Here is a 20,554-nt window from a genome sequence, read left to right as displayed (position 1 = left end):
TCCCAGGACGTCTCTATCAAGATCACCAGCCTTCTCTTGGTTCCTGGTATCCCGAACACCGGCAGACTCCTTACTGCAACTGTTGCCACCGGAAACCTCATGGCCTGGAGTCCCGACTTTTCCTGGATGGTCACTCCAGCCACACCCTTCAGGACTCTGTGCACAGTCGAAAGTAATATAGGTACTCCGGAAAACCACAATGTTCTCCATCTTCTTGTCTTCCCGATCGTTGTCCTTGGCAATGGCATACATCTGCTTTTCCACTGGAACTCCGCTCTTAGCCAAGTTCAGAGCAGCCACTCCAAGTGCAGCACTCAGTTTCCTTAACAAAGAATTAGTTTCCCGCACCAACTGCTGCATTACTTCCTCTGTGGACTTGGTTTTCCGCCAAAACGGGCCACTTTCCACAGATGACATCACCTTTGGTATGAGCGTGTTTCTGCCACCCTTCACCCAAGTCGCCATTTTGATCAAAAAATTTCCACAGGTCAGTGTCTGTAAATTAGGGCTACTAGCCCTTTAAATCCCTGCACAGTTTGCACCACAGAAAAAATAGTCCAGATTATCACCAGCAGCTTCTGCTCCAACGAACAAACAGGCTCCTGAGTTGTTGCCTCTAGCAACTACGTTGCCTATTACTTTTCAGCGCGGACGCCTGCACGCATCCTCCACCAATTGTAAGGTATTAGCTCTTTTACGGGGGTCATTCTCACAATCATCTTCACAACTGCCGGATTGCAGATCCAAATGTGAGGTTTATTTTCACAACAACAAAACATAAAGTAACACCTTGCCCGTCTGGCCTCTAACTAAACATGAAATATCTCTACTTCATTTAAAGCACTGTTCACACACGGTAATAACAAGCGGCTTTTCCAGCCAATAGTCCAGCTCACTTCCAGGCTGTAACAAAGTCAGTCCAGTACTTTTGGGGGTATGGGGTCTAGCAGTCCTGCCGACTCTGACCTTGCGACCGTCATTTCCCAGACTCTGCGGAGTCCACCAAAGTTCAGGCTATCAACTAGCCTCGTGGCCCCTCAGTCAGCCCGGCGGAGACCACTCTTACAGAGCCTCCAGCAGGACTTTGTTGCGCAAAGATCATTGTGGCACCTTGTGCTGCCTCAGACCTGATGACTGACAGGGAAGACATGAAAACTCCTGCCATAAATCTCCCCTAGCAGTCATGAGGCCTGTCACTGCCTCACAATATATACATATTTGTCTATATTTATGCATGTATGTGTGTATATATGTGTCTATATTTATCTGTGCATGCATGTGTGTGTATATGGATATATATATATCTGTGTGTCTATGTATCTGTATGAATGTATGTGTATATATGTGTCTATATATATACACTCACCTAAAGAATTATTAGGAACACCATACTAATACGGTGTTGGACCCCCTTTTGCCTTCAGAACTGCCTTAATTCTACGTGGCATTGATTCAACAAGGTGCTGATAGCATTCTTTAGAAATGTTGGCCCATATTGATAGGATAGCATCTTGCAGTTGATGGAGATTTAAGGGATGCACATCCAGGGCATGAAGCTCCCGTTCCACCACATCCCAAAGATGCTCTATTGGGTTGAGATCTGGTAACTGTGGTGGCCATTTTAGTACAGTGAACTCATTGTCATGTTCAAGAAACCAATTTGAAATGATTCGAGCTTTGTGACATGGTGCATTATCCTGCTGGAAGTAGCCATCAGAGGATGGGTACATGGTGGTCATGAAGGGATGGACATTGTCAGAAACAATGCTCAGGTAGCCCGTGGCATTTAAACGATGCCCAATTGGCACTAAGGGGCCTAAAGTGTGCCCAGAAAACATCCCCCACACCATTACACCACCACCAGCAGCCTGCACAGTGGTAACAAGGCATGATGGATACATGTTCTCATTCTGTTTACGCCAAATTCGGACTCTACCATTTGAATGTCTCAACAGAAATTGAGACTCATCAGACCAGGCAACATTTTTCCAGTCTTCAACAGTCCAATTTTGGTGAGCTCCTGCAAATTGTAGCCTCTTTTTCCTATTTGTAGTGGAGATGAGTGGTACCCAGTGGGGTCTTCTGCTGTTGTAGCCCATCCGCCTCAAGGTTGTGCGTGTTGTGGCTTCACAAATGCTTTGCTGCATACCTCGGTTGTAACGAGTGGTTATTTAAGTCAACGTTGCTCTTCTATCAGCTTGAATCAGTCGGCCCATTCTCCTCTGACCTCTAGCATCCACAAGGCATTTTCGCCCACAGGACTGCCGCATACTGGATGTTTTTCCCTTCTCACACCATTCTTTGTAAACCCTAGAAATGGTTGTGCGTGAAAATCCCAGTAACTGAGCAGATTGTGAAATACTCAGACTGGCCTGTCTGGCACCAACTACCATGCCACGCTCAAAATTGCTTAAATCACCTTTCTTTCCCATTCTGACATTCAGTTTGGAGTTCAGGAGATTGTCTTGACCAGGACCACCACCTAAATGCATTGAAGCAACTGCCATGTGATTGGTTGACTAGATATTTGCATTAATGAGAAATAGAACAGGTGTTCCTAATAATTCTTTAGGTGAGTGTATATATCTATGTATGCAAATTTGTTTTGATATATATATATATATATATATATATATACACTCACCTAAAGAATTATTAGGAACACCATACTAATACGGTGTTGGACCCCCTTTTGCCTTCAGAACTGCCTTAATTCTACATGGCATTGATTCAACAAGGTGCTGATAGCATTCTTTAGAAATGAAGACTCATCAGACCAGGCAACATTTTTCTAGTCTTCAACAGTCCAATTTTGGTGAGCTCGTGCAAATTGTAGCCTCTTTTTCCTATTTGTAGTGGAGATGAGTGGTACCCGGTGGGGGTCTTCTGCTGTTGTAGCCCATCCGCCTCAAGGTTGTGCGTGTTGTGGCTTCACAAATGCTTTGCTGCATACCTCGGTTGTAACGAGTGGTTATTTCAGTCAACGTTGCTCTTCTATCAGCTTGAATCAGTCAGCCCATTCTCCTCTGACCTCTAGCATCCACAAGGCATTTTGTGCCCACAGGACTGCCGCATACTGGATGTTTTTCCCTTTTCACACCATTCTTTGTAAACCCTAGAAATGGTTGTGCATGAAAATCCCAGTAACTGAGCAGATTGTGAAATACTCAGACCGGCCCGTCTGACACCAACAACCATGCCACGCTCAAAATTGCTTAAATCACCTTTCTTTCCCATTCTGACATTCAGTTTGGAGTTCAGGAGATTGTCTTGACCAGGACCACACCCCTAAATGCATTGAAGCAACTGCCATGTGATTGGTTGACTAGATAATTGCATTAATGAGAAATAGAACAGGTGTTTTCTAATAATTCTTTAGGTGAGTGTATATATATATATATATATATATATATATATATATATATATACAGTCCTGATCAAAAATTTAAGACGACTTGAAAAATGGCAAAAAATCATATTTAGCATGGCTGGAACTTAACGAGGTTCCAAATAGAGCTTCAACATGCAACAAGAAGAAATGGGAGTGAGACAAAACATTTTTTGAGCATTAAATTTAATGAAAACAACGAATAAACTGAAACAGGCTGTTTTTCAGCTGATCAAAAGTTTAGGACCACACCTCCAAAAAAAAACTAAACCCCCCCAAAACAGAAATCCAACTCCCAAACATGAACTCAGTAATGAGTACCTCCGCTGTTATTGTTTATCACTTTATCACTATCACTTTATCACTTTATCACTTCAAAAATTCGTTTCGGCATGCTTGATGCAAGCGTTTCCATGAAGTGAGTGGGAACATTTCTCCAAGTGGTGAAGACAGCCGCACGAAGGCCATCTACTGTCTGGAACTGTTGTCCATTTTTGTAAACTTCCCTTGCCATCCATCCCCAAAGGTTCTCAATTGGATTTAGATCAGGGGAACACGCAGGATAGGCCAAAAGAGTGATGTTATTCTCCTGGAAGAAGTCCCTTGTCCTGCGGGCATTGTGCACTGTAGCGTTGTCCTGTTGAAAAACCCAGTCGTTACCACACAGACGAGGGCCCTCAGTCATGAGGAATGCTCTCTGCAACATCTGGACATAGCCAGTGGCCAGGGCCGTCTTTAATATTGATTGGACCCTTGGCAAAAATTTACTTGGGCCCCCTGGATCCCGCTTTCCCACACCTTAGCAGGCAATCACGCCCTCCATCACAACACACACACACGCACAAAATGCACACATCTGGTAGAGTACAGTGAATGACTGTAAATACTTCCAGTTCTGAAGAATCCAGAGGCTCAGGATCAGTGCTCTGGGCACCTGGGCTCAGGCTGGAAGTGGGCACCGCTCTGCAGGAAGGAAACCGGGGCTCGGCTCACCCTAGTGTTACAGTGCACCCCAGCACCCCACAGTATGCAGTATAGCACCCTATAGTATACAGCAACCCACAGTATGCAGTATAGCACCCTATAGTATACAGCACCACACAGTATGCAGTATAGCACCCCACACTATACAGTACCCCACAGTATATAGTAGAGCAGTATAGCAGCCCACAGTATACAGCACCCCACAGTATACAACACCTCACAGTATACAGTAGAGCAGTATAGCACCTCACCATATACAGAACCCCAAACTATACACGATACAGCACCCCACACTATACAGCCCCCCACACTATACAGTACAGCAGTATAAAACTCCACAATATACAGCACCCACAGTATACAGCCCCCCACAGTATACAGCCCCCCACAGTATACAGTACAGCAGTATAGCACTCCACAATATACAGTATACAGCCCCCCACAGTATACAGCCCCCACAGTATACAGTACAGCAGTATAGCATTCCACAATATGCAGTATACAGCCCCCCACACTATACAGCCCCCCACACTATACAGCCCCCCACACTATACAGACCCCCCACAGTATGCAGGCCCCCACAGTATACAGCCCCCCACAGTATACAGGCCCCCACAGTATACAGCCCCCCACAGTATACAGGCCCCCACACTATACAGGTCCCCACAGTATACAGGCCCCCACACTATACAGGCCCCCACAGTATACAGGCCCCCACACTATACAGCCCCCCACAGTATACAGGCCCCCACACTATACAGGCTCCCACAGTATACAGGCCCCCACAGTATACAGCCGCCCACAGTATACAGCCCACCCCACTGTATACAGGCCCCCACACTATACAGCCCCCCACAGTATACAGCCCCCCACACTATACAGCCCCCCACAGTATACAGGCCCCCACAGTATACAGGCCCCAACAGTATACAGCCCCCCACAGTATACAGCCCCCCACAGTATACAGGCCCCCACAGTATACAGGCCCCAACAGTATACAGCCCCCCACAGTATACAGCCCCCCACACTATACAGCCCCCCACAGTATACAGGCCCCCACAGTATACAGGCCCCCACAGTATACAGCCCCCCACAGTATACAGGCCCCCACAGTATACAGGCCCCCACACTATACAGCACCCCACTATACAGTAGTTTACAGTATATTAGCATAACAGCCCTGTCACCTTTTTCTGATGTAATCTTCACAAAAAAAGCTCCACAGTTAAGGCAAACTTCTGTCACAACACTCCTGGTAGGACCTTGATGACCTCATAGCCATATGACCAGTAATATTGCTAGGTTACTGGTCACATGGTGATGATGTCATCTAAGGTCCTAGAGAAGCACAGCTTTCACAGTACGCTGCTTGGAGTGCGGCAGGCAGGAATGGCAGCACCCACTGTGTAGCTGACAGCCTGACACCCGGGGCAGTGGCTAGCAGGGCTCAAGAGGCAGCTGCCTTGGGCCCCCAGGAGCAACTGGGCCCGGGGCAGCTGCCCCTTTTGCCCCTTGGTAAAGACGGCCCTGCCAGCGGCCATTTGACGCTCCTGCACTTCCTGAAGCTCCATTGTTCCACTGAAGGAAAAAGCACCCCAGACCATTATGGCGCCCCCTCCACTGTGGCGCGTAGAAAACATCTCAGGTGGGATCTGCTTGTCATGCCAGTAACATTGGAAACCATCAGGACCATCAAGGTTAAATTTTTTCTCATCAGAGAATAAAACTTTCTTCCACCTTTGAATTTCCCATGTTTGGTTCTCTCTTGCAAAGTCCAAACGAGCAGTTCTGTGGAGTTCAAGGAGACGAGGTCTTTGAAGACGTTTTTTTTGTTTTTGAAGCCCTTCAGTCTCAGATGCCGTCTGATGGTTATGGGGCTGCAGTCAGCACCAGTAAGGGCCTTAATTTGGGTCAAGGATCGTCCAGTGTCTTGACGGAGAGCCAATTGGATCCTCCGGCTTAGTGCTGATAAAAAAAATTTTGGATCTTCCACTTGACTTTTTTGTTCCATAACCCTCAGGATAATTTAAGAAATTCCAAATGACTGTCTTACTGCGTCCCACCTCAGCAGAGATGGCGCGCTGTGAGAGACCCTGCTTATGCAGTTCAACAACCCGACCACGTTCAAAAAAGGAGAGTTTTTTTGCCTTTGCCATCACAACGTGTGACTACCTGACAGAAAATGACAATGAATCCACATCTTTGCACAGATTTGGCTTTTTAAAGGCATGTGGTCCTAAAATTTGGATCAGCTGAAAAACAGCCTGTTTCAGTTTAATCGTTATTTTCAATTAATTGAATGTTCAAAAAATGTTTTGTCTCACTCTCATTTCTTCTTGTTGCATGTTGAAGCTCTACTTGGAACCTTGTTAAGATCCAACAATGTAAAATATGATTTTTTGCCATTTTTCAAGTGGTCTTAAACTTTTGATCAGGACTGTATCTATCTTTTTAGATAAGATCTTGCGGCGGTTTGTGGTTGAGGCAGATTCATACATACGAGACACTGCAGATTTTTTGGAGTGACTGAAACATCTGAGGATTCCAGAGGCTTGTATTCTGGTGTCCTTTGACGTGGTCTCTCTGTACATGTCCATTGCACATAAGAAGAGAGTTAAAGCAGTGGGAGATGTGCTGCGAGGAACCGAATACAACACTACGTGCTGTGACTTTTTGGTGGAACTCTTAGGGATCATATTTTGCAAAAACTAGTTCCTTTTCAAGGGCACATTCTACAAACAATGTCGCGGACATGCAAACATTTAGATGAACTCAAAAGAGAGGGATCACGTCTATATATCACCACACAGTGGACATATCCTATGTTGGTGGGGATATATAGATGACATATTCACCATATGGACAGACATGGATGCCAACTTGGGGTTAAACACTTATGACAATGAGCTGCAGTTCACCATAACACAATCAAGGTCAGAGCTACAATTCTTGGACTACTGGTACAGAAACAAGGCACCACAATCAATATAATCTCTTTGTCAAGGGAACAGATAGATAGGAACAGCCTACTACACTACAAGGGTTTCCATCCCAAACACATGATAAGGTCACTATCCAAAACACAATTTACAACAGTGAGGAGGATAGCAAGTGACAAAACTGTTTGCGACGTAAGACCTAATGAGATGTCAGAAATGAAGCTTCCTAGATTGTATACTGAGTAGATGCAGGGTACAGTCTTGTGACATGCCAGAGGATAGCATACAGAGGGCAGAACATAGGAAGCCAAATAGTATTCCATTTGTGAGCACTGTTACAGCAATGTTAGCAGTAAAGTAGATGATACAGTATACTTAAGAAAAATTGGGATTTTGTCAAAAGAGGTACTCTGCAAATAGCTGAACTGAAGGTACCCTCCATGATGGTGTACAAATAAGCAAATATCTTCTGGACAAATTGGTAAGGTTTGATGCTGGTCCAGCAAACCGACAGATACAGTTCGGTCTTACGACTAAGAGGAAAGGCAATTTCCCATGCCTTCATTGCTGTCACTGTCACTATACAGAAGGGAGACATGTTCTCACACCCCAGGACGCAGAATAAATACTCCATCAAGAGATACTACACATGCCAGATGAGTTATGTAGTATACACATTACAATGCCCATGTGGATTACTGTATGTAGATGAAACTACAAACACATTCAAAGAGAGGATTGGGCAGCATAAACCTAAAATCCGAACCAAAGCCCTGGAGCTACCAGTACCGAAGCATTTTGACGAACTTCAACATAATGTAAGCCAACTATGGTACAGGATCATTGATCACGTTCCCCAATTAAGACGTGGAGGTAACAGGGAAAACATAGTTAAGCAGAAAGAATTAAAGTGGATCTACGAACTGGATACTTACTTCCCAAGGACATGAACATTGACTTTGCCTTGACTCCTTTACTCTAAATGATGTAGAGATATTCATGGCTATATTATTTATATGTTTTTTTTTTGTGCTTCAAGGTGGTCATTTATTACTAAATGATTATTATTTAGTTTCACTTTTTTCCTCACAGAAATTGACTTTTGCATCACGCTCAACTCTATGGGGTGGTAAGAACATCCATGTACATAACAAGCCTGCTAATGTCAGAGACCTACTAACATTTTGTCATGTCTGACAGTATGAATTGTGCTAGGAGGTGCTTTGATACTAGGAGTGTAGACATCACACATGAGAGTCAGGGGTTAACCATTTATATTGCATTAATTTATATGTCATTATGGCAATGTTTACCCTACACCCGATTGCTTTGGGGTATATGTGCCTATGACCTTCACTAAAGACACAACATTATCCTCTATTTTGTGATTTTACATATGCCACAGCGCCACCATAAGGCTACTTTCAGACTAGCGTCGGGGCTCCGCTTGCGAGCTCCGTTTGAAGGGGCTCACAAGTGCCCCCGAATGCATCCGTACTGCCCTAATGCATTCTGAGTGGATGCGGATCCGCTGAGAATGCATCAGTGTGGCATCGTTCAGCCTCTGCTCCGCTCAGCAGGAGGACACCTGAACGCTGCTTGCAGCGTTCGGGTGTCCGTCTGGCCGTGCGGAGGCAAACGGATCCGTCCAGACTTACAATGTAAGTCAATAGGGACGGATCCGTTTGAAGTTGACACAATATGGCTCAATTTTCAAACGGATCCATCCCCCATTGACTTTCAATGTAAAGTCTGGACGGATCCGTCTGAACTACTTTCACACTTAGAATTTTTTCTAAACTATAATGCAGACGGATCCGTTCTGAACGGATCCAAACGTTTGCATTATAGGAGCGGATCCGTCTGTGCAGACACTAGACGGATCCTCTCTGAATGCTAGTGTGAAAGTAGCCTAACACGCCTGCTGAGATTCTCCCTGACTGTGGAGTGTAGTCTTTTTTACCTACGATCTCCCTCATGACAACTCCCCAACGTGAGCGCCTGTTTGAGTGTCGGGTTACCATGGCTGCCCTATGTCTCAGAAGCACATGACTAATCCCACTAACAACACAGCGAAATCTGCAGCCAAACACAGACAGCCTTGACATGCGCACAGAGTGTGCATAGACTGTATGATGAGTGTACTTCCAAGTCCTCACACTCCTACACATGTCTTCACCTCTGGACTACAACAGGAGGGACCATGTTCCTAGGGGTCAGACAGTATACCCATCAGGGCACAGGTAATGGACTCTGGCAATTGTATATCACTACTGCATTTGTGATGATGCATATACAGTCACGGCTGGCGCCACCTGTATAACGAGGTCAAGTGGCGGCCGGGCCGGTCCTACCGCAAGTATATTTTTAAAGTACGGCGGCGGGCCCTCCCCCGCACCGGGCGGCTGCCGCACTGCCCGGGCTGGCGCGTCTATGATTGTGCACCACCCGGGCACAGCCTGAAGAGAGGGACTGACAGGAGGGAAGCACCTCTAATGTAGCATGGCCGAGCTCTGTTCGGTCCGCGGTACAGGAGCTTTTGTTTCCTGTTCCCGGCCGGACTGAAAGGAAGTGCTCACTTAGTGTGCACTTCCTTTCAGTCTGGCCAGGTACAGGAAAAAAATGCCACGCTACACTAGAGGTGGGGGGGGAATGAGAGTGACAAGGGAGGGGGGGTGGAGGAAATGAGAGTGACAAGGGAGTGGGGGGGAATGACAGTGAAAAGGGAGGGGGGTGGGAATGAGAGTGACAAGGGAGGGGGGGAAGAAATGAGAGTGACAAGGGAGGGGGGGAAGAAATGAGAGTGACAAGGGAGGGGGGAGGAAATGAGAGTGAAAAGGGAGTGGGGGGGAAATGAGAGTGACAAGGGAGGAGGGGGGAATGAGAGTGACAAGGGAGGGGGAGAAGAGAGTGACAAGGGAGGGGGGCAGAAGAGAGTGACAAGGGAGGGGGGAATGAGAGTGACAAGGGAGGGGGGAATGAGAGTGACAAGGGAGGAAATGAGAGTGACAAGGGAGTGGGGGGGAATGAGAGTGACAAGGAGGGGTAATGAGAGTGACAAGGGAGGGGGGGAATGAGAGTGACAAGGGAGGGGGAGAATGAGAGTGACAAAGGAGGGGGGGAATGAAAGTGACAAGGGAGGGGGGGAATGAGAGTGACAAGGGAGGGGGGGAATGAGAGTGACAAGGGGGGGAATGAGAGTGACAAGGGAGGGGGGAATGAGATCGACAAGGGAGGGGGGAATGAGATCGACAAGGGAGGAGGGATGAGAGCTACAAGGGAGGGGGGGGGAATGAGAGTGACAAGGGAGGGGGGAATGAGAGTGACAAGGGAGGGGGAGAGAGTGACAAGGGCAGGGTGAGAAAGAGAGTGACAAGGGAGGGGGGATAAGAGTGACAAGGGATCGAGGGGGGAGAAGAGAGTGACAAGGGAGGGAGGGGGGGAGAAGAGTGTGACAAGGGAGGGGGTGAAAAGAGAGTGACAAGGGAGGGAGGGGGAGAAGAGACTGACAAGGGAGGGGGGGAGAAGAGAGTGACAAGGGAGGGAGGGGGGAGAAGATAGTGGCAAGGGAGGGGGGAGAAGAGAGTGACAAGAGAGGGGGGGGGGGGAAGAGAGTGACAAGGGAGTCCCCAGAGCCAGACCAATAGCCAGACTGCAGACAGAGACCAGATCATCTTATTGTCCTGGTGGTAAGTAGACAATGCAATATGTTTATTATTTAATTGTTTAGTTATTAATACTACATTGGAAACTAATTTACCTCACATTAAAAGGACACTATAGTCCCAGAACCACTACAGTTTAATGTAGTGGTACTGGTGTCTATAGCCTCTTCCTGCAGAGAAAAGACACTGTGCAGTACTGGTGTTAAAGGAGCACTATAGTGCCAGGAAAACAAACTCATTTTCCTGGCACTATATAGTTGTTAGGACTGGGGCACCCTCGTGTCCCCCTCCCACTGGGTTGAAGGGGTTAAAACCCCTTCAGCCACTTACCTTTCTCCAGCGCTGGCACTGGGAACTCTTCTCCCCGATCCTCCTCTCAGCTGCGAATGCGCATGCGCACGCATTCAAAACTATGTTCCACGTCTTCCCACTGTAATTTTCACAGTGAGAATCGCGGAAGCACCTCTAGCGGCTGTCAGGGAGAAAGCTACAAGAAGTTGATTAACCCTAAGAGAAACATAGCAGTTCTTTTAATTTAAATGCTGAGAAAGGGGTGGAACATATGTGATGTCATGATATAGGCAGATCATCTGATAAGGTGGAAGGGGGGGCGGCAATTTTTATCTTGCCTAGGGCGGCAAAAATCCTTGCACCGGCCATGCATACAGTATACAGTTGCAAGAAAAAGTATGTGAACCCTTTGGAATAATATGGATTTCTGCACAAATTGGTCATAAAATGTAATCTGATCTTCATCTAAGTCACAACAATAGACAATCACAGTCTGCTTAAACTAATAACACACAAATAATTAAAAGTTACCATGTTTTTATTGAACACACCATGTAAACATTCACAGTGCAGGTGGAAAAAGTATGTGAACCCCCAGACTAATGACATCTCCAAGAGCTAATTGGAGTGAGGTGACAGCCAACTGGAGTCCAATCAATGAGATGAGATTGGAGGTGTTGGTTACAGCTGCCCTGCCCTATAAAAAAACACACACCAGTTCTGGGTTTGCTTTTCACAAGAAGCATTGCCTGATGTGAATGATGCCTCGCACAAAAGAGCTCTCAGAAGACCTACGATTAAGAATTGTTGACTTGCATAAAGCTGGAAAGGGTTATAAAAGTATCTCAAAAGCCTTGCTGTTCATCAGTCCACGGTAAGACAAATTGTCTATAAATGGAGAAAGGTCAGCACTGCTGCTACTCTACCTAGGAGTGGCCGTTCTGTAAATATGACTGCAAGAGTACAGCGCAGACTGCTCAATGAGGTGAAAAAGAATCCTAGAGTGTCAGCTAGACTTACAAAAGTCTCTGGCATATGCTAACATCCCTGATAGAGAATCTATGATACGTAAAACACTAAACAAGAATGGATTTCATGGCAGGATACAACAGAGGAAGCCACTGCTGTCCAAAAAACCCATTGCTGCACGTTTACAGTTTGCACAAGAGCACCTGGATGTTCCACAGCAGTACTGGCAAAATATTCTGTGGACAGATGAAACCAAAGTTGAGTTGTTTGGAAGAAACACACAACACTTTGTGTGGATAAAAAGAGGCACAGCACACCAACATCAAAACCTCATCCCAACTGTGAAGTATGGTGGTGGGGGCATCATGGTTTGGGGCTGCTTTGCTGCATCAGGGCCTGGACAGATTGCTATCATCAAAGGAAAAATGAATTCCCAAGTTTATCAAGACATTTTGCAGAAGAACTTAAGGCCATCTGTCCACCAGCTGAAGCTCAACAGAAGATGGGTGTTGCAACAGGACAACGACCCAAACCATAGAAGTAAATCAACAACAGAATGGCTTAAACTGAAGAAAATACGCCTTCTTGAGTGGCCCAGGCAGAGTCCTGACCTCAACCCGATTGAGATGCTGTGGCATGACCTCAAGAAAGTGATTCACACCAGACATCCCAAGAATATTGCTGAACTCAAACAGTTCTGTAAAGAGGAATGGTCAAGAATTACTCCTGACCGTTGTGCACGTCTGATCTGCAACTACAGGAAATGTTTGGTTGAAGTTATTGCTGCCAAAGGAGGTTCAACCAGTTATTAAATCCAAAGGTTCACATTCTTTTTCCACCCGCACTGTGAATGTTTACATGGTGTGTTCAATAATAACATGGTAACATGTAATTCTTTGTGTGTTATTAGTTTAAGCAGACTGTGATTGTCTAATGTTGTGACTTAGATGAAGATCAGATCACATTTTATGACCAATTTGTGCAGAAATCCATATCATTCCAAAGGGTTCACATACTTTTTCTTGCAACTGTATATGGTCTCTAATTGACATAGTTGCTTCATGATTTCTCTACAAATGGTTAGTGTCAACCTTCACTTTAGTGCACTGTGATACACTTCCTGGTTTACGCTTGTGACATCACAGCACATTGGTATATAGGTTGAGATATCACTGCTGTGTGTATGCTTGAGGAAGGCTTGGATATAGCTTAAACATTGCATGTAATTGGACTGTCATTTATGGAGTAAAATAATACTTTTCATCACTATTTTTGGGTGCTGCCTTTATTCTTTTGTTTGTTTATATAAAGCCAGCTCTTGGGGCTATCGCAAAACACAGCCACTGTAAATAACCAGCGGCTAGTTAGCATGAAATCTGAAACTTCTTTACCCCTTCATAGTTTTGCCAGAGCAGGGCTCTGCCTTTGAGAAAAGGGCGTAACAGTTCAGCAGCAGTGCGAAGAAGAGCTGTTTTAACTTCCTCATACCATATAGAGATATGGGGCTGGTCTTGTTTGACAGTGGAAGCTTTAAAGGGGTTGTCCAAGTTATATTTATTGATGAACTATCCTCAGGATAGGTCATCAATATCAGATCGGCTGGGATCCGACACCCGGCACCCCAGCCGATCAGCTGTTTGAAGAGAAGGCGCGCGCCGTGCCAGCGCTGCCTCCTCTTCACTGTTTACCTTCTAGCCGTTGCATCTGCAGCGGTGAGCAGGTGTTATTACACCCAAGCCGTTCCATTCATTTCAATGGTACAGATCGCTTCTATAGCTATCCGTACCATTGAAATGAATGGGACGGCTTGGGTGTAATTACACCTGCTCATAGCTGCAGATGCAACGGCTAGAAGGTAAACAGTGAAGAGGAGGCAGCGTTGGCACGGCACGCGCCTTCTCTTCAAACAGCTGATCGGCGGGGGTGCTGGGTGTCGGACCCCCGCCGATCTGATATTGATGACCTATCTTCAGTCCTGAGAATAGGTCATCAATAAATATAATTTGGACAACCCATTTAATATAAAAACAGACCCACAGCATTATCTCCTGTACTTCAGGAGATATAGCTGTTCGAAATCTATTTATCTATCTAACATATCTACAGTAGAATACTCATTAAAGGGGTTGTTTCACTTCAGCAAATAGCATTTGTTAGACTACTTTCACACTTGCGTTCGGAGCGGATCCGTCTGGTGTCTGCACAGACTCATCCGCTCCTATAATGCAAACGCTTGCATCCGTTCAGAACGGATCCGTCTGCATAACAGTTTTTTTCAGATCTGATTTTTCACTTTGTGAAAACTCATATCCGACAGTATATTCTAACATAGAGGCGTTCCCATAGTGATGGGGACGCTTCAAGTTAGAATATACTAAAAGAACTGTGTACATGACTGCCCCCTGCTGCCTGGCAGCACCCAATCTCTTACAGGGGGCTGTGATCAGCACAATTAACCCCTCAGGTGCCGCACCTGAGGGGTTAATTGTGCATATCATATAATGTAAGAGATCAGGTGCTGCCAGGCAGTAGGGGCCATACCCCCCCTCCCTCCCCAGTTTTAAATTAATTTGTGGCCAGTGCGGCCCCCCCTCCCTCCCCAGTATTATATTCATTGGTGGCCAGTGCGGCCCCCCTCCCTCCCTCCCCAGTATTATATTCATTGGTCTGTGCTATAAGCAATGCGCCACACAGACCTTTCACTTACCAGTAGGAGGAGCGCCCGGCCGGTCACAGACATCGCAGGTAAGTATAATGCTTCTAAAATTGCTAAGTAACCATGGCAGCCAGGACTGCAGTAGCGTCTTGGCTGCCATGGTAACCGATCGGAGCCCCAGCGATTAAACTGGGACTCCGATCGGAACTCTCCGCTGCCACCAATGATGGGGGGGTGATTTTAATTAGGGGGGAGAGGGGAGGCCGCACTGGCCACCAATTAATATAAAACTGGGGAGGGAGGGAGAGGGGCCGCACTGGCCACCAATAAATATAATACTGGGAGGGAGGGGGGCCGCACTGGCCACCAATGAATATAATACTGGGGAGGGAGGGGGGCCGCACTGGCCACCAATGAATATAATACTGGGGAGGGAGGGGGGCCGCACTGGCCACCAATGAATATAATACTGGGGAGGGAGGGAGGGGGGCCGCACTGGCCACCAATGAATATAAGACTGGGGAGGGAGGGGGGGCCGCACTGGCCACAAATGAATTTAAAACTGGGGAGGGAGGGGGGTCTGGCCCCTGCTGCCTGGCAGCACCTGATCTCTTACAGGGGGCTATGATACGCACAATTAACCCCTCAGGTGCGGCACCTGAGGGGTTAATTGTGCGGATCACAGCCCCCTGTAAGAGATCGGGTGCTGCCAGGCAGCAGGGGGCAGTTATTACACAGTTCTCAGTATATTCTAACTTGAAGCGTCCCCATCACTATGGGAACGCCTCTGTGTTAGAATATACTGTCAGATCTGAGTTTCACAATCTTCCTCAAATCCGATGGTATATTCTAACATAGAGGCGTTCCCATGGTGATGGGGACGCTTCAAGTTAAAATATACCATCGGATTGGAGAAAACTCAGATCCGATAGTATATTAATAGGGACTCCTGACTTTACATTGAAAGTCAATGGGGGACGGATCCGTTTGCAATTGCACCATATTGTGTGAACGTCAAACGGATCTGTCCCCATTGACTTGCATTGTAAGTCAGGACGGATCCGTTTGGCTCCGCACGGCCAGGCGGACACCCGAACGTTGCAAGCTGCGTTCGGGTGTCCACCTGCTGAGCGGAACGGAGGCCAAACGGTGCCATACTGATGCATTCTGAGCGGATCCGCATCCACTCAGAATGCATTGGGGCTGTACGGATCAGTTCGGGGCCACTTGTGAGAGCCTTCAAACGGAACTCACAAGCGGAACCCCGAACGCAAGTGTGAAAGTAGCCTTATGTAGAGAAAGTTGATACAAGGCACTTACTAGTGTATTGTGATTAGGTATATTGCTTCTTTTGCTGGCTGGATTTATTTTTCCATTACATTATATGCTGCTCGTTTCCATGGTTACGACCACTTAGCAATCCAGTACACTATAGAAAAAAACACCAACCTATGTGAGCCCTCATGGTCCAGACAACCAGAGAGGCTAGCTCTTTTTCCTATAGTATGCAAGCACAACCACCTCTGCTGGATTGTAGAGTGGCCATAACCATGGAGACAAGCAGTGTATAATGTGATGGAAAAATGAATCTAGCCAGCAAAGGAAGCAATATGGACAATAACAATATATTAGTAAGTGTATTAACTTTCTCTACATGATAAATGCCACTTTCTCAAGTGATACAACTCCCTTTAACCACCTCAGGACCGCCGTACGCAGGATTGCGTCTTTGCGGCGGTCCTGTTGTTCTGGGTGGACGCGCCGGTGCGTCCTCTCGCGAGACGCGAGATTTCGTGCATTGCCGGCCCGCGCATGCGCATCGCGGGCCGGCAAAAGTTAAAGAAGTATTTCGTCACCAGCCTGCCAGCAACGATCATTGGCTGGCAGGCTGGCGATTTTCAAAAAATCGAATCAGAAGCCAGATAACAGATCATATTAGTAAATATGATCTGTTATATGGCTTCTCTGCTCCTGTGCTGGTCCTTTTCGTCGGTTGGATCCAGCACAGGAGCAGACTTCACAGTGAGTAGCACCAACACCACACTTTAGCCCCAGATCACCCCCCTGCACCCCAATTAACCCTTTGATCACCCATTTGATCGCCCCTGTCAATCACTATTGAAAGGAAAAAAAGTGATCAGTGTAAACTGTCACTTTTTTTTTTTCACTAGTATTGGCTGTTAGGTTTTAGGGATAGTTTAGGCCCCTTGGTTAGGTAGTTAGCGTCAGTTAGCGCCCAGCCCACCGCACCGCAGTCACTTTTATTCGCTGATTAGCGTATCGCTAATCAGCATTTGTACTTTTATAGTATCTGTAAGTGATCAAAACTGATCACGGTCAGATCTATAATAGTATTAGTGTCACTTTAGTTCGCCCTCCACCCAAAACGCAGTGTTTGCCCGATCAGGCCTGATCGGTCGCCCACACGTGCGTTCACCCACGCCCGCCCCACCGCAGTGACAAAAAAAATTTTGTTTTTTGATCACTGCACATTCACTTTACAAGCACTGCGGCGATAAAAAAATCAGTTTTGATATTTTTTATCAACCGCAGCAGCCTCCGGTACTTCGCTAGCCTCCCCTTTGTAAGACAGGTTTGCTTTTTTTCTTGGGTAGTCTCAGGGAATACCCCTAAATTTAGTAGTCCAAATGTCAAACAGGGGGTATTCTTCTGAAGAGGCCTACAGGATTCTGACCCAGTCGGATGAGGAGTGGGAACCCTCATCTGATGAATCTAGCGGGTCAGAATATGAACCTGTGGAAAGCAGTGGCTCTCTGACCCAAAGTTCGGACGAGGAGGTGGAGGTCCCTGGCAGCACCAGGCGTACCCGGCCCCGTGTCGCTAGACCACAGGTTACGCAGGATCCGTTTCAAGAGCAGCAGAGTGGGGCTGTCGCTGCCGGATCACGTGGTGAGGCATACACCAGCAGCGCAGCCCTTCCTGGACCTAGTACCAGCACTGCCGTACAACATGGTGACGTGGCGAGCACCAGAAGGGCAGTTGAAGCTGGTACGGTGGCACGTGCACTAGTTACCCCGTCGCAGCCACCGCGCAGACAGGCCCGTAGAGCCCCTAGAATCCCTGAGGTGCTGGCAAACCCTGATTGGCAGTCACCAACTTCAGCCGCACCTGTAGTTCCCCCTTTCACCGCCCAGTCTGGAGTTCGGGTTGAGACGGCTCAAATCGGTTCGGCCCTGGGATTTTTTGAGCTGTTCTTGACTGCGGAGCTCTTGGACTTAGTCGTGGCAGAAACAAATCGGTATGCCACACAATTTATATCCGCCAACCCGGGAAGCTCTTATGCCCAGTCTTTCCGGTGGAAACCAGTCCAAGTTTCCGAAATTAAAATTTTTTTGGGCCTTCTCCTCAACATGGGTCTAACTAAAAAGCATGAATTGCGGTCATATTGGTCCACGAACCCAATTCATCACATGCCCATGTTCTCTGCTGCTATGTCCAGGACACGATTTGAGACCATCCTACGTTTTCTGCATTTTAGCGACAACACCACCTCCCGTCCCAGAGGCCACCCAGCTTTTGACCGGCTCCACAAAATTCGGCCCCTCATAGACCATTTCAACCAGAAATTTGCAGATTTGTATACCCCTGAGCAAAACATCTGCGTAGACGAGTCCCTAATACATTTTACCGGGCGCCTTGGCTTCAAACAATACATCCCAAGCAAGCGTGCCCGGTATGGGGTCAAATTGTATAAGCTCTGTGAAAGGGCCACAGGCTATACCCACAAATTTCGGATCTATGAGGGAAAAGATCAGACCCTGGAGCCGGTCGGTTGCCCTGACTACCTGGGGAGCAGTGGGAAGACAGTCTGGGACTTGGTGTCACCCTTATTCGGCAAGGGGTACCATCTTTATGTGGACAATTTCTACACAAGTGTGGCCCTCTTTAGGCATTTGTTTCTAGAACGGATTTGCGCCTGTGGCACCGCGCGAACTAGTCGCGTGGGCTTCCCCCAACGGCTTGTAACCACCCGTCTTGCAAGGGGGGAGAGGGCTGCCTTGTGTAACGAAGAACTGCTCGCGGTGAAATGGAGAGACAAGCGTGACGTTTACATGCTCTCCTCCATTCACGCAGACACGACAATCCAAATTGAAAGGGCAACCCGTGTCATTGAAAAGCCCCTCTCAGTCCACGACTATAATGCGCTCATGGGAGGGGTGGACTTCAATGACCAGATGTTGGCTCCCTATTTAGTTTCCCGCAGAACCAGACGCTGGTATAAGAAGGTGTCTGTATATTTAATTCAATTGGCGCTGTACAATAGTTTTGTTCTCTACAGTAAGGCTGGGAGAACACGATCTTTCCTCAAATTCCAGGAAGAGATCATCGAGAACCTCCTTTACCCAGGAGGTTCCGTGGCCCCATCCACCAGTGTAGTTAGCCGTCTACACGAGCGACATTTCCCCAGTGTCGTTGCTGGTACCTCAACCCAACCGCCACCCCGAAAAAAATGTCGTGTCTGTAGCAGGAGTGGAATAAGGCGTGACACCCGCTATTTCTGTCCTGACTGTCCTGACCACCCTGCCCTATGCTTTGGTGAGTGTTTCCGGAAGTACCACACACAGGTACACCTAGCATAGGGATTGCATCTCACAGGACAGGCACACAGGGCTATTAGGGCCCTTTTACTCACAGCTGCTGCAAACCTCTCCTTTCACCTGGGATAAAGTGCATAATGTACTTCGCCACATCTTTGGGCAATTTGCGCTTTGCACATTGTCCCATGGGGAAGGAGAGGTTTGTTCTATAAAGGTAAAAAAAACTAAACAAAAAAAAAATTACCGGTAAGTAAAAAAGTTAAACGTTCAGTTAAAAAAGTTAAAAAAAAGTTTCTATGTTCTGTTCAACAGTTAATAAATTTATTGCGTTGCGGCCTGGTTTTTTCTTTTTTGTTTTGTTTTTTTTACCTTTCAGGTGGACCAACCGATCGACTAGCTGCAGCACTGATGTGCATTCTGACAGAAGCATTGCGCTGCTGTCAGATTACACGCAAGTCGGTGTATGCGGCGCTGCAAGACGAGATTTCTCCTCTGCAGTAAAAGATATGTTTGCCGAGGCATATGAGCTGAGGAGGTGGCGGTGTTCATATACTTTGGCAAACACTTTGTATATATAAAAAAAAAAATCCCGGCAATGATTTATTCATCCACATCGATTGATGTGAATGGAGAAATCTGGTTTGCCAGGGCATACGAGCTGAAGTGGGTATGGATGTTGGGCGGAGCTCCTATGTCCTGGCAGACGCCTTTCCCCTCCTTTTTTTTTTTTTGGCAGAGATTTTTTCATCCACATTGATCGATGCGAATGAAGAAATCTGTGCCGTTCATTTTTTTCTTTCAGCCCAGAGGCTGGACGGAAAAAAAAAATCTCATTACCCGTATGCTCAATATAAGGAGAATAGCAGAAACTCCTAATGCTGGGCATACATGTAATGATTGCGGAGACCCTCAAATGCCAGGGCAGTACAAACACCCCACAAATAACATCATTTTGGAAAGAAGACACCCCAAGGTATTCGCTGAGGGGCATATTGAGTCCATGAAAGATTGAAATTTTTGTCCCAAGTTAGCGGAAAGGGAGACTTTGTGAGAACAAAATCAAAAAAATCAATTTCCGCTAACTTGTGCCAAAATTATTTTTT

This window comes from Bufo bufo, chromosome 1, assembly GCF_905171765.1.
Source record: "Bufo bufo chromosome 1, aBufBuf1.1, whole genome shotgun sequence".
Taxonomy (NCBI): domain Eukaryota; kingdom Metazoa; phylum Chordata; class Amphibia; order Anura; family Bufonidae; genus Bufo; species Bufo bufo.
The sequence above is the reverse complement of the archived record's forward strand: the minus strand, read 5'-3'. Positions refer to the sequence as shown.